Genomic DNA, 14,996 nt, shown 5'->3' with positions numbered 1-14,996 from the left:
TTCGAGGTCAAGAATGAAGATATCGGATCACACAAACCACCTGACATGAACACTCACCATTTCAACACATCAGCTCGACCCAGAGCAACATTTTATCAGTCGCTGAAGGGCAAGCACAAAAATAGACTCAGAGAGCAAATGCCACTCTCAGGAGTGGTAGAAAGGCTTTAGCATACGGCAACCCGCGGCCTGGGGACCCGGGAGGTGGGTCCCCGTCACACTAGTACACAGAAATCGGAAGATGGAATCAGAGCCAGGGTTAGGATGAGGGGAGGGAGGCACCCCCCTTGGGCACCAAAAAAAAACCCTCTGTAATCAAGATAGATCATATCTAATGCAACACTCTGAAAAAAATCAAAATTAATGCAAAAACCCCATGATGAGCAAAATACCAAATTCTAAATAAAAGACAGGCCAGTAGCATTGATTTTTCCTTTTGCTCAGGCACCTATGTGACTCTGTATGGTACTCCTCCTGTTCCTGCCTTTAAATAAAGATTTGGTGTTTGTTCTGCATGGATATTTAGGTGCCAACTCATTCTTTTTAAACGTTGCATTAAAATATGATTTCTCTTGGGGCGCCTGGGTGGCTCAGTTGGTTAAGCGACTGCCTTCGGCTCAGGTCATGATCCTGGAGTCCCGGGATCGAGTCCCGCATCGGGCTCCCTGCTCGGCGGGGAGTCTGCTTCTCCCTCTGACCCTCCCCTCTCATGCTCTCTGTTTCATTCTCTCTCTCAAATAAATAAATAAAATCTTAAAAAAAAAAAAAAAAAGCTTTCAGAAAATATGAAAAAAAAAATAAAACAAAATAAAATATGATTTCTCTTAATTACTGACTTTTTTTGGCATCTCCATCAATTTTGTGCCTGAGCCACGTGTCTCCTTTGCCTCACCCTAACGCCAGCCTGGATGAGACAGTATGTGCAGATGACTAAAGGGAGATCAATCACGACCAAGATCACGTCGCTCTGGCCTCCGTTTCTCATCTCTACAAAGGGACCCGTACCCTCTGGTGGCTGTGGAATTATCCCAGGCCTGTCCAGTGTGGTGTTTTAGATGGAAACATGTTTGGGAAAACTCTGAAGTGCTGTCTGCATGTGAGGAACTGTTGTTAAACTTTTATCAAAGGTAGTGAATGGTCCAACCGAGCAGGAAGCAGCATTCAGTACGGAGGTGAGCTGCAACACACGTGTCCTATTTATAAGGAAAGGAGTGAAGTTTGCTAAATGAATAGATTTGCTTAAGAAGAGAAAGAGATGGGGCACCTGGGTGGCTCAGTCGGTTAAGTGTCTGCCTGGGGCTCAGGTCATGATCCCAGCGTCCTGGGGTGGAGTCCCCCTATCAGGCTCCCTGCTCAGTGGGGAGCCTGCTTCTCCCTGCCTGCCCCTCTGCCCTGCTAGTGCATGCATGCATGCATGCATAAATAAATAAATAATAAAATTTTAAAAAGAAGAGAAGGAGATTAAGGGCACCCAGGTGGCGCAACCGGTTAAGCGCTGGACTCTTGATTTTAGCTCAGGTCATGATCTCAGGGCTGTAAGATGGAGCCCCACCTCAGGCTTCATGCTGGTTGCACAGTCTGCTTGGGACTCTCCCTCTCCCTCTGCCCCCCCAACCACGTGCACGCATGCGTGTGCACGGTCTCTAAAATAAATAAATAAATAGGGGCGCCTGGGTGGCTCAGTCCTTAAGCGTCTGCCTTCGGCTCAGGGTTCGAGCCCCGCATTGGGCTCCCTGCTCAGCGGGAAGCCTGCTTCTCCCTCTCCCACTCCCCCTGCTTGTGTTCCCTCTCTCGCTGTCTCTGTGAAATAAATAAACAAAAAAATCTTTAAAAAAAATAATAAATAAAATAAATAAATAAATCTTAAAAAAAAAAAAAGGAGAGAAAGCGATTAAGAGCAGATTCACCGTTCTCCCTGCAACCAGGACATCCCCTCCCGTCCTGATCCCTTTCCTGAATGGGAAGAAAGGCAGAGGGTTTCAGCTCACCCTGAGAAACGTGCCCACTCCATGCTGCGGAAAGGGGCGACTGCCGTCATTCTAATCAAGTTACAGCAATCCTGAACTGGCTGGCACTGTCCTTCCTCATCACATTTTGTGGGGTTTCCTCAAAATGTGAATTTCCTCGGGGGGGGGGGGGGGTGGTCTAGCACGTACCAGCCATGAAAGAGCACCTGGCTTTGGGATGACAGAAAAGTTCTGGAAACAGATGGTAGTGATATTTGTATGACATTGTGAATGTGCTGAATGGCCCTGAACTGGACCCTTAAAAAAATGCTCAATTTTATGTTATGTATTATTTTACCACAACAAAATAAAAATAAATATTAAAAAGTCCCAGAGACCTAAAAAAAAAAAGGAGCCCGCACACTCCGTCTGGAGGCATTCTCTGGGGTCCTCAGTGTCCGTGTTCTTTGGTTCTATTTATGTGTCTCTTACCCCGGCTGCCAGGAGACACTCAGAGAGCTGGGCCAGGGCTCGGCTGAGAAGCCCTTTTGCCTGTTAGCACCGTTATAAATAATCCAGAAGGAGGCAGAAAGGGGGTCCTGGCTGGGGAGTGAAGGTCAGGCAGCCCCTCTGTGGCATTTGAGGAAATGTCACGCTCAACAGGCCAGCAAGGTGCCAGCTCACATCTCCAGACCGGTGCTGCCCAGCGCCGACTGCAGCTCGGCCCCCGTGCCCGCGAGCCTCAGGGCAGCACTCCCACCAGGAAGGGCAGCGCTAACGTGGCTGGCTCCTGGGGGGTCCCAGCAGGGACTGGACGCCTGGGTGGGTGGAGGGGTGGTGGGCAGCTGAGGATCCCCACCCCCCAGCCTGGCGGAAGCCAGCTCCCCAAGAGCCCAGGCCAGGGCTCAGCCACCGGCACACCAGCCTCAGCTCGCCAGGCAGCACACAGGACCCGCTGAGGGCGAGATGACTCAGCAGCGCTCAGCCGCTCAAGCCGCAACTGCCCCCCTGCTGGGGCTGCTGCACAGCGTGGGAGCCAGGAGGGGCCTCCCAGCCCATCTGGCCCCGTGGTTCCCACGCTGGGCTCCCTGGGGAACCCCCTGCATCATCTCTCCCACAGCCCACCAGGGCCCTGGGCTTTGAAGTGGGAGAGATGAGGAGGGAGTTAATTAATTAGTTTTTCCCATTTTTATTAACTAAAAACCATACCGTGGCAACCCAGCATACTCCAATTGAACCGAAGTGAACTCAACATTATGAGCTTGGCAAAACACAAATATACCAAAAGCCAAATTTCTATTTCTTTCTTACATATTAGAAACACGGTGACATTATACTTTGCACATGAATTCCAGATTTCCCCATACCCATTCACTCATACAGACTCATACAGATTCACACGCACTATTTCATGGGCCACGGAAGGGCTTTCGGAGGTTAATTTGAATCCTCAGCCGAACAAGCCAGTCCCCAAGTAGGTGGTATCCACCACTCAGAGCACCTGGGGGGCACGTGAGAGCCCAGCAAAGGGGGCACTCCCCCAATCTGCAGATGGAAAAGTAAGGCTCAGGGAGGTAACAGGACTTTATGCTAAGCAGAATGTGAATCCAAACCCAGCTACCAAGCCCTCTGCTGTTACATCCTCCTGCCCCGGCCCAGGTTGACCACAGCTGTCAGTAACCCTGTGGGTGGTGGGGGAGTTCTTTCCCTTGCTCTGTGCAAGTTTATCTACTAGACTTCGAAATAATGGGGAGGGGAAAATGTTCTCAAAGCCCTGCTAGTACCTTGGAGATTCTTTCTGGGTTCGGGAAGCCCAGGCTGCAAGCTGCTGGTGTAGACCAACAGAGGAGGGAGCCAAGGCCCCACCCGAGAGGGCAAGGGGGACAGGGGAGCAGGGGGGCAGAGCTGAGACTAAGGGTTAGTCACTCACTCTCCTATTTAAAAGCCAAACACTCAAAGTCCTCACTAGGCTATAAGGCCTAGTGCGGCCTGGCCTGCCCCCTCCCCGACCATGTGTTGGGACTTTCCCACCCTCCCCACGCGGCAGACACAGTGGCCGCCTTCTCCCTGCAACAAAACCCTCTGGGCTTGGGCTTCCCACCTGAGACACCTCCCCAGGTCCCTGGCCACGTTACCAGCATTCAGTCTCAGCAAGAGAGGCCTTTCCCAACACCCGACTCACCTGGTCACAGTGAATGTTACCCACGGCACAAACCCAGGGACTGTCTGTCTCCCCTCCAGAATGTACACTGTACCAGGGTAAGGGACTGGGCTTGGCCTCTTGTCAAATCCCGGTGTGGGGAACAGTGTCTGGCACAGAGTGGGGACTCATTAAACCTCTGTGGGTTGGGTGAGGCAGACGGGGGGTCGGGACAGAGGCCCCATTTCCCAGGGCAGTTTTGGCATCTCTGCTTCACATCATTGTGATCTCTGCAAAGTCTCCCTCACACTCACCCCCTGCCTTTCCTGGGGGTGGGGAGGGGGTGGTTTCCTTCCACACCCATTTATTCCCTTATGGAAACTCCTGCCTTTCCTTTTCCAGTGGGTCAGATGATGAGAAACCCAGACCCACGGGCTCCCAGATAAAGCTGGTGGGAAACGGATTCTCTTTGGCCTCAGCAGGCCCTCCCCGGTCATGTGGTCAGCAAGGGCCAGACAAGAAGGAAGGCCAAGAAGGCCTCCTTAGCAGACCCCCTCTCCCTCGTGTCCCCCATGGCTGAGGCGCTGGCTCCTCCCAGCCACAGGTGGACCTGCCTTACGCAGAAGTGTGTTGACTGGGAACATAAAACAGATTTGCATCCGGACAAATCCCCCATTTCCATTCCCTTCTTCTCCTGTGTCCCATGAGGTGGTACTGTCACCGGCTTCCCGGCCAGAGCAGGGCTTGTTTAGTAAGCACTAAAGGTGGAGGAGCACGCACCCAAACTATGAATGGGAAACCATCTGACAGTGCTCAATTATCACCGAAGCCTGATGGGACATAGGCAGGAAGTGGGGAGCGGAGTTCCCGCCATCCCCGCATGTCAGTGTCATCTGAGCCTGCCTTTCCGCCACGTGAGGTGTCCTTCACCCTACTCAGATTGGAGGTCTTAGGGCTCCTAAGAATCCTCTATGCTGTATACTAGACCTTCTCCCATCTGTTCCTCACAAGACAAAGGGTAAACCATTTTTCCGTTGGGGGAAGCTAAAATTCAGAGAGAGGAAATAATTTGCCCAAAGTCACACAGAAAGCTAAAGAGAGGGGTGCCTGGGTGGCTCGGTCGGTTGGGCATCTGCCTTCAGCTCAGGTCATGATCCCAGGGTCCTGGGATCGAGCCCCGCGTCAGGCTCCCTGCTCGGAGGGAAGCCTGCTTCTCCCTCCCCCTCCCCCTGCTCATGCTTTCTCTCTCTCTCAAATAAATCAAATCTTAAGATTTTATTTATGTATCTGACAGAGAGAGCGAGCACAAGTAGGCAGAGCAGCAAGCAGAGGGACTTTTACTTCTCTGAGCCTCAGTTTCCCTATATTCCAACACTGGCCAGCACTGGAGACCATGGTCGGTCACCTGAGGCTTTGGGATGTGCAGGCTCAGCCCGTGATGTGCTGGGCATGATGCGAAAGCCTCAGATGACCCCTCAGCAGCTGCTAACAAGGGGGAAAGATGGCACAATCAGTGGTGGCCACTGAGGGATGGAGCTCGTGGTGGCATGTGTCTACATGGGCGTCACAGGAGGGCATGTGCAAGATCTGCTAGCTCCTCGCTATGCTATTCAAAGTGTGATCCATGGACCGGTAGCATCGGCTTCATCTGGAGCTTACTAAATTCTGCAGACTGTCATGCTGAATTCCAGACCTCCTGAATCAGAATGTGCATTTAAACAAGATCCCCAGATGATTCATAGGCACATTCAAGTTTGGGATGCCAACGTTTTTAAATGACGTTGTTGCATGTGATCTTGGGTTCAGCACCTCAATCCTTTGAGCCCCAGCATCCCTGTGTAGAGGACAGATAATGACGTGCACCCCTCGAGGGACGGCTGTGAGGGTTACGTAAGATGGTGCCTGCCCGGTGCCCTGCAGATAACAGGCCCAAACTGCTGGTTCTGTTCCTTCCTGGAAGGCCTCTCCTTCCATTCTGAGTCCTGCTTGCACATCTGCGAGGCGAAGAAAAGACCCCCACGGGGCAGCAACAGATGGGGACAGGGTGGGAGCAGAGGGAAAGGAAGACAGAAGAGGAAATAAAGAAGCAGAAGAAGCAAACAAAAAACAAGCAGCAGAGACCATCTGAATCCCCAGGAGGCAGGCGACATGTGAAGCCCAGAGACACGGCCGTTTCAGCTCACGTGCTGCACCAGGGCACAGCCCGAAGCCGCTGGGCTGGGGGGGACAGAGGACCAAGGGCTACACACGGTGTCCCCTCAGGCCAACATGTGACAGTGCCTTCCCAGGAGGCTCTGCACTGGCCCTGTGGCCAGGGTGGACAGGACGCCCATGGTCACTGGAGCAACCAGACAGAAGCCAGGGGCTCGGGCCAAGCCCTGAGAAGGGTCACACTTGACTGGAGGACACTGATCCAGGGACCGTGCTGGACAGCGCGGGGCTGAGCTCTGTGATCTTAGCGGAGTGATTTAACCCCCTTGGTTAAATCTCAGGAAAACAGAAGATGATATTCTTTAGAGAGTTTAAGGAGAAGGGCTTTGTGGAGCGTTTGGTGCAGAGTAAGTACTCAAAAAACGACCACGAGTGAGACTATTACACAAGAGTCCTGAAGCAATTGCTGGCGCAGCTGCAGCCTCTCTGGGCTGCTGGAGCTTCCTCACCACCTGGTCACTGGGTTAACCCTTCACTGACCCAGTCCACACTGCCATCAGCTCACACCTGAATGGCAGCCACTCTAGACCCCTCCAAGCTTCTGGACACGAGCCACCAGAGCCATCTTGTCAAGATGCAAATCTGATCCCCCTGTGCCCTGTTTTAATACCCAGCCTGCCCCCGATTCCTCCCAGATAAAGACCCAAATCCTTCCTGAGGCCTGGAAGGCCCCCCGTGTGATCTGGCTCCCGCTTACCTGTCCCAGTATTAACCTACCCCTACCTCCACTTTTGGCCCTACTGGCCTTCTTTCCACACTAGCACTTGCCAGGGTCTTTTCCCACACAGGGTCTCTGCGTGTGCTGTTCTCTCTGCCTGCAACGTCGTCCCCACCCATAGACCTACTGTGCCCAGTTCTCTCTCTCATCTGTCCTTCACTCTTTACTTCCCAGGGGAAACTTTCCTTGAGCCCCGAAGACCACCTGAGGAGCCCTACTGCGCCCTCTCGCAGCCTTCTGGAGGTCCCTGAGGACTTATCACAGTTAGTAATTGAACATTTTTTTGAATGGGCATCTGATTAATGCTCACTGTTCTATCCCTGGCACCTGGCACATAGTAAGTGCTTAATCAACACTTGGGTGGTGAATGAATAACCCCATTGTTGGGCAACTGCCTCACCCCCTCACCCCCTCACTCCCTCGGCCTTAACTTTCCACACACACGGAACAAACCCCAATGCTGCCTGATCTTCAACCTGTATCCATGACCCGCTGGCCCAGTGCCAGAGATCCAAACGCTTCTAGATCTGATTTTCTTGAAAGCAGCTTTGGGACACGGCCAGGGGAGGCGTGCGCCGCCGGCCTCGGCAGTAAACGCTGATGAAGCTGTCTGGACCAGCGGAGCTGAGATCAGGAAATGCCAAGATTTAAAAGCATCCGGAACCCATTTATTTATTGTTGTTCTTGCACTTCCAGGCTATTTTAAGCTTCAGATAGATCTGTTGGCCCTCCTCTCTTCAAATGTCGCTCAGAAACCCCCCACGTGCACCTAGCGCTACCTGTCAGGGTTCGGCTGCCCCTGCCCCATATGATACACGACAGCACGATCCACAAAAACGGGCGACTGCTCGTTTGCCAGGTGCCTTTGCAAGTGGTAAGTGCTTTCACTCCAAGTCCCTAACCCCCCCCCAAGGGAAACGTTATTAGCGCCATTCGAAAGATGGGGACATTGAAACTCAGAGAGGTGAAGAAACTTGCCGGGGGCCACACAGCTGGAAAGTGCCAGAACTGGGATTCAACCCCACACCTTCCAAATGCAAAGGTCAGGCTCGGTTCCCAGCCACTTGGCAATACTGCTTCCCCGCGGGCCCTCACCAAAGCTCCTCGCATACACTGTGAGTTTTCTCATCTTGCCGTGCCCTCCCAGCCACCTGCAAGGACCACACGACCAGTTCAAGCAACCTGCCCCCGCGTGCGCTGCCGTGAGAAGGTGGCCAAGACGGCTTGCCACGTGAAAAGGGGAAGTTAACATTTTATGATCCTGTCTGTGCTTTTAATAAAAAATGATGGATGGATAGAAAAATAGATGCATAGTTCACATATTCATAGACTGTCACTAGAAGGACACAAGAAAATATTAAGAGAAGAAAATATTAGAAAAATATTAGAAATGGGAAAAAGGAGTTGGTTGGGGACAGGGGAAGGTCAAAGAATATTTACTTTCTGTTTTAAGTCCTTCTTTACTCTTTTAAGGTTTTATTTTCCTTTGGTCATATATATGCTGCAACCCATCCTCCAAGGTCCAAGTCATATGCCTCCTCCCCTGTGAAGCCTGCCCTGATCGTCCCAGCTTGTCCCTCCTCTCAATCCCTACCATATTCTGCCTGCATCTCTCAGGTACACAGGTCACTGAGCCTCTGTCCTCCAGTGCATCCAGATAGGGAGCCCCCAGCCAGGCAGGAGCCCCAGGGCCTGAGTCAGTGTCTTGGGCCTCCACAGTCTCCCCCACACTGAGCCGGAGCCTCTGCTGAGGCAGGGGGATGGAGAGCCTCAGGGAATGAATAACTATTTCATTTTCTATCTTGGTCCATGGCGTCCCAAAGCCAATGAAGTTGGAAACTCAAAAATGGAACTTGGGGGCAGGGAGGCGAAGAGGAAAGCAGAGAATCGGGGAGGGTAAATTCAGCTCCTGGAAACCTGCCCAGAGCTCATCCCTGGGAAATGACTCAAGCACCGCTTATGCCAGCAGACGGTCCATTTGGGCCCTGAGGTCACCAAATCTCGTCATGGTCCTACTTATTAAATATAGAGGTGCGTGAAATAAAGCCACCACGTCTGGTGCCGGGGCTCTGAGGAAGGGACAGAGAGACAAAGATGAGAGGCAGGGAGTCTGTCCCCTGTCAACCAGTTCTGACTGCTCACCTAGGAAGCCCTGGGCACTAGCTGAGACTGGACCCATACGTCAGACGTAGCTCCCGGCCTTGGCGACGATCCCATCTTGCCTCTTCGGCAGCAAGGGGGGCCCTGCCCTCCTCCGTACCCAGCCCCTGCCTGAGGACCTCTGAGAACACACTTTTGGACATCTCATTGATACTGTCCAACAGCCAAGTAAAGGCAGACAGACACACTGGCCAGCCCATTTTACAGATGAGGAAACGGAGTCCTAGGTAAGTAAGGTGCTTGAGATCACACAGCTAAGTTAGTGATACTGAAACTGGACCAAGGTTGCAGTGAGGGGAAAAGTGGGAACTCAAACTCCATTAGCTGGAGCTCTGTGACTACAAGCAGGCCACCCGATGGCCCAAGGCCTCACTTTTCTCCTTTGTTCAGTGAGCTAGGCGGCTCCCCACATGCAGCATGAAAGTCTACTGAGCTGGGGCCACAATGCCTCTGTCTCTGAACACACACCCACCGGGGATGCAGTGGTGGGCTGAGAAATAGTTAAATGCACAGGACAGGCGTGGGCCTCTTCTCGGACCTCCACCCCCTCCCCCGCCCCCACCCTCCAAGATCTGGCACAATGGAAAGCTAAATCATTTCACTGGCAAGGAAAACTTTCTTCTATTCCTAAAACCCAAAGGTATACTATGTACTGGAATGCAAAAGCTGTATTAATCTTTTCAGATAAAATACGAATGGTTTTTGTGCTGTGGAATCTGTTTAAATCAGTCATCAATTGAACTGACAGGACTACTTTGGAGGCAGCAACGGGTCTGTGAAGAACACTGACTTTGGAATCAGAAAGGTCTGCTTTCATTTCAGCTCACTCACTCAACCAGCTGTGTGACCCTGCCCAAGATACTCACCCTCTCTGAGACTAGCTTCTTTATCTATAAAATGAGAATAATAAGATCATGCTTGTAAAGCAGGAGTCAATCTCTTTTGAGTCATCAGGTCCCACTGGCAATCTGGTGAGGCCTATAAACTTCTCAGAATGTTTATGGATGCATAAAGTAAGTACAATGTTTTAAAAATGCATAAAGTTGGGGCGCCTGGGTGGCTCAGTCATTAAGTGACTGCCTTCAGCTCGGGTCATGATTCCAGGGTCCTGGGATCGAGCCCCACATTGGGCTCCCTGCTCAGCGGGAAGCCTGCTTCTCCCTCTCCCACTCCCCCCCTGCTTGTGTTCCTGCTCTCTCTCTCTTTCTGTATGTCAAATAAATAAATCTTTAAAAAAAATAAAAATAGGGCGCCTGGGTGGCTCAGTTGGTTAAGCGACTGCCTTCGGCTCAGGTCATGATCCTGGAGTCCCGGGATCGAGTCCCGCATCGGGCTCCCTGCTCGGCAGGGAGTCTGCTTCTCCCTCCGACCCTCTTCCCTCTCGTGCTCTCTGTCTCTCATTCTCTCTCTCTCTCTCAAATAAATAAATAAATAAAATCTTTAAAAAAAAATAAAATAAAAAATAAAAACAAAAAAATGCATAAAGTAAAACAGCATTATAAAGGAAAGCAATAATATCAAAACACATTTATAAAATATTAAGAAGAATAAATCTGTGTTACGGTAATAGAACATGCTTCCTTATTACAATGCTAAATCATAAGCTCTAGTGGCAAGTATAATAATTACCTGTAATTTCTCCCTTTCTCTCTCTCTTTTTTTTTTTTCAAGAGAGGGAGGCGGGAAGGGTAGAAGGAAAGAGAGAATCCCAAGCAGGCTCCATACCCAGCGTGGAGCTTGATGCCAGGACTCAATCCCACAACCCTGAGAGCATGACTCGAGCTGAAATCAAGAGTCAGACACTCAACTGACTGAGCCGCCCAGGTGCTCCTATAATTACCCATAATTTCAAACTGCAATGAGCATAAATATTTCCAGATAACTGAAATAACTGTAATGTGATATGTAAGTATCCGTGATTTCCACTGGTGATAAAAATCACAGGTCCCACTAATATTTTCACAGTTTGTCATCTATGTTCATAATGAATGGAAATTCTAAATTTCATTTAGAGGTTAGCAAAAAAAAAAAATTCACTTAGAGGTTAGAGATAATTTTTTTTCCTACCCAAATTCACAGACCCCCCCCCCCCGCCCCAAATTCTAACCCCTGGGGTTGGTGGACATGAAGGTTAAGAAGCTCAGTTATAAAACATTTCACACAGTGCCTGGCTGGCTCAAGCTGTCTCGGGCTCCGCCCCCACATACAACAGGGCCCAAGGCTCCAGGCGCATGCCGTCAGGAGAGGAGTCAGGAGTCCTTTCGGGGAGTGGCTGGAGCAGCCCTGAGTCCATGAAGGGCCCAGGGGAGGGATGTGGGTCATGCAAGGGCTATCAAGTGAGTACGGGAGGTCCTTAAAGCTAATCCAGAAGCTTAGGGCTGGAAGAGGGTTAAGCCCCAGCTAGATGTGCACTTGGGCTATCTCAGCTCAAAACAAAGTGGTTCCTTTCCTACATTAGCTGTGTCCTCGGCTACTCTGGCAAAGGAGCCCTTTCAAATCTTGTCCCTTGACATCTCCCCTTGGTTGGTTTATTGGCACCTCAAACTATTGGCACCTGAACTTCATGTTCAAATGGAGTTCTATTTCCACCCAAGCCAGTTTCTCCTTCAAGTCTTCATGTCAGGAAGTGGCAAAAACCCTCACCCAACCGCTCAGGAGCAACACTTGGCACACCTCTCTCTTCCTCACACTCAATCCATAGGCCGCCAGTCCTGTCCACTCTCTCTCCACCTCTGCTGTCACTATACTAGCCCATGCTACCAACATCTCTTACCTAGACTCATACAGGGCGGCCTAGCAGGTCTCCCACTTCCATACTTACCCATCCCATCCCAAATTGGTGTCTCCCATAGTAACCAAAATCATCTTCAGGAAATGTAAATCAGACTATGTTGCCCCATTCCCTACTCAAAACTCTCCAAAGACTCTCCTATTGCACTTAGGATGGAATTCAAACACCCATGGCTGATAAGGCCCTCGCCTACGTTGCCAGCATCCTCTCTGGCCGCTTTCTGACTCACTCACCATGCCCCCCACATCTTGGCATTCTTCTGTACCTTAGAACTCAAAAGTTGGTCACTGCCCCAGGGCCTTTGCACAAGCCATTTTTGCACGGCTGGCTCCTTCCTGACGCTGAGACCAGATGTCACCTCATCAAAGAAGCCTTCTCTGACCACTCACTCTATAAAGTACTCTTCCCCCACTTTGGCACACTGTCCATAACATGGCTCTGTCTTCTTTCCCTCATGATCCACATCACTGTCTGAAATGATCTTGTCCGATCTTTTCATGTGTTTGTTGTCTGTCCACCCTCACTACAATGGAAGTTCCCGATTGCTAGAAACTAGTCTGGCTCGTTTCCCACTATATCTTGGCGCACAGTAGGCACTCTTCAGATTTTACTAATTGAGCTTATTTTGTGCAGGAAAATGGGCTGAGCTGACACACATTCTGTCATTTAATCCTCACAGCTGCTATTATTTCTATTTTCCAGGAGGAAGCTGAGGAGGCCCAGTGAGGTTCCCTAGCTGGCTGAGGGCCGTCCAACTCTGAAGCCAGGTTCTCAATCACTGTGTTATACTGCTCAAAAAAAAAAAAAAAAAAAAGACTTCTTCCTTCTCCTGTATCCCTTCTAAAAATCATCCCCAAACAGAAGACAAGGGAAGGATGATTGTGCAGAAAAATGCAGAGGGGTGGGGCTGAAGGGATGGTATCCCAGGCCTCATGATGCTGCGACCTCCTCCCACTCAGAAGCCGTGCCCCTCCTGAACCACTCCGCCCGGGGGAGCTGGCTGGCAGGACGTGGCACTCACACCTGGACTCACATTTGCCTGCGTGCCCTGGAAACTCCCCACAGCTCCTTTCTCCTCAACTGCCTTTTCCGGGCCTCTAATCTCCCGATCAGGTTTCCAGAGCTGTGGAGTGTCCTCTGCTTGGAAACTCCCTAGTCAACAATGGGAAAGTGGGGACACCTGCCTGTGAGGCTGGAAAGCTGGAATTAGAACCACAGAACCCCAGGTAGGAAAAGACCTTGACAGCCATTAGTCCAACCCCCTCCTATGCCTTAACCAAACAAGAGCTGCAGGTACCTCATGGGGGAGGTTCCCTTCTTATCCCCATTTTACAGATGAGAAGAGTGGAGGCCCAGAGAGGTTTGCTGACTTCCCTTGGAGACACCCAGCTAAGCAAGTCATTGAGCTGGGATGGGAACCCAGAAACCTGAACCCCTAAGCCATGCTATCTCACCTCTCTGCTAGAATAAGAACAAAGCCCTTTTGGTTTCAGAGCCTCTCCACGGGAGTTACAGAACAACAGACTGAAAAGAATCCTTGGACAGAACTGCCTCTGAACCTCCTCTTTTCTACAGGGGGAAATTGAGGCTCAGAGAGGGGAAAGTCTCTGACTGACCCTCAGCCTGCATCGAGCGGCCTCTGGGGAACTCCCCATGGCCCTGGACACAGGTGGCACACAGCTGGGGGTACCGACCCCACAAAGGACCCATTTCAGGACTGCGGCCCCCAGTGCCTGCCTTCCAATCTGGTTCCAGCAGGAAGGGCAGGTGCCCGCAGACAATGCTCCATCCGTGGCAGGCGGGAGGCAGCTGTAGTGCAGGGGCTTTGCCTTAAACAGAGCTCCCTGTTTCCATTTTAGCCCTGTTGCCATGGGATGGGCCTGGCCGGGACAACAGGCTCCTTATATAGGGCAAAGCAGGAATCCCTGCCCCGCTTCTCCAAATGCTCAGGCAACGGACACAGAAGAGACAAAATAAGCAACTGCCCTTTAGAGGCAAACACATCTCTGCCATTTTGCAGTTCAGAGATTTTTGCTTGTGCAATGCCTGCACACGCATGTGCCGCAAAACAGCAAATCAGCACCAAGTGCTCTGGGCTCCATTTGAGACCGAGAGCTGCGACTACGTGCTCCTAAGCAAGTCCCTTGCCTCCCCGGGCCTCAGTTTCCCCATAGGGCTATGAAACAGACAAACTAGACACCGTCTAACATCCGTCTTAGTCTTAAGGTTTGGTAAGTCTGTGAAATCCAGATGATCTGAACCATCAATATGGCTCTTTTCCATTCATTAAAGCACCAACGCATGAATGACACCACCATCAGCCAGTCTGTCTGGAAGGCCTTTTCCAAGGAACTTCACACCTCCTGGTCTTGCTCTAACAGAGGCTGCATTTCAACCCTTCCTTCACAGCTCAAATCATCAGAGGTTGGCAAGCGTTTTCCGTAAAAGGCCAGATCCTAAGTATTTGAGACTTTCAAGCCTTTAATGGCTCCAAAGTCAACTGCTCAGCTCTGAGGCTGGGGGGTAGAAGCAGCCACAGAGGTGGGGCTGGGTTCCAATAAAACTTTATTTACAAAAACAGAGCTGAGTGGACTTGGCCCTCAGGGCCTTAGTTTGCTGACCCCTGGAACCATCATCTTCACCACTGCCTGCTCAAGGCGGCCCTTTGACACCGTGCAGCCCCTCTCCTCGGGCCTCTGGGCCTTCAGGGCGGCCCATCTCTGCCCTCCACCATCAGCTCCTATGGGCAGCAGGAGCCTTGGCTTCCCCGTCTCCCCGCTGTGAGCCTGCTGTCTTCACCAAGTTCCACTCGTCTCTGCTTAGGTACCATTTCTAATCTGCAGCGGACCCGTCAACCCAATCTCCAAGCTGAAGGCTGTATCTAAAATCAGAACGAGGGGCGCCTGGGTGGCTCAGTCGGTTAAGCGACTGCCTTCGGCTCAGGTCATGATCCTGGAGTCCCTGGATCGAGTCCCGCATCGGGCTTCCTGCTCGGCGGGGAGTCTGCTTCGTCCTCTGACCCTATCCCCT

At 51.3% G+C, this 14,996-nt stretch overlaps 1 protein-coding gene and 1 long non-coding RNA gene across 7 annotated transcripts in view; one reads left to right on the top strand and one right to left on the bottom strand.

The window, feature by feature from the left end:
* The window catches only part of LOC118006663 (peroxisome proliferator-activated receptor gamma coactivator 1-beta-like), a 107,854-nt gene that overhangs the window by 38,543 nt on the left and 54,315 nt on the right, over positions 1-14,996 (bottom strand). The gene's annotated exons all lie outside the window — the stretch shown is intronic.
* On the top strand, positions 9,090-12,780 carry LOC118006665. Its single transcript, XR_004678151.1, has 3 exons — positions 9,090-9,402; positions 9,860-9,980; positions 12,669-12,780. It is a non-coding gene; the product is annotated as an uncharacterized LOC118006665 (long non-coding RNA).

The sequence above is a fragment of the Mirounga leonina genome, unplaced genomic scaffold (genome assembly GCF_011800145.1).
Source record: "Mirounga leonina isolate KUSES-001 unplaced genomic scaffold, KU_Mleo_1.0 Mir_98, whole genome shotgun sequence".
NCBI classification, from domain to species: Eukaryota; Metazoa; Chordata; class Mammalia; order Carnivora; family Phocidae; genus Mirounga; species Mirounga leonina.
Note: the sequence above shows the minus strand (reverse complement) of the source record. Positions and strands in the feature narration are given on the sequence as shown.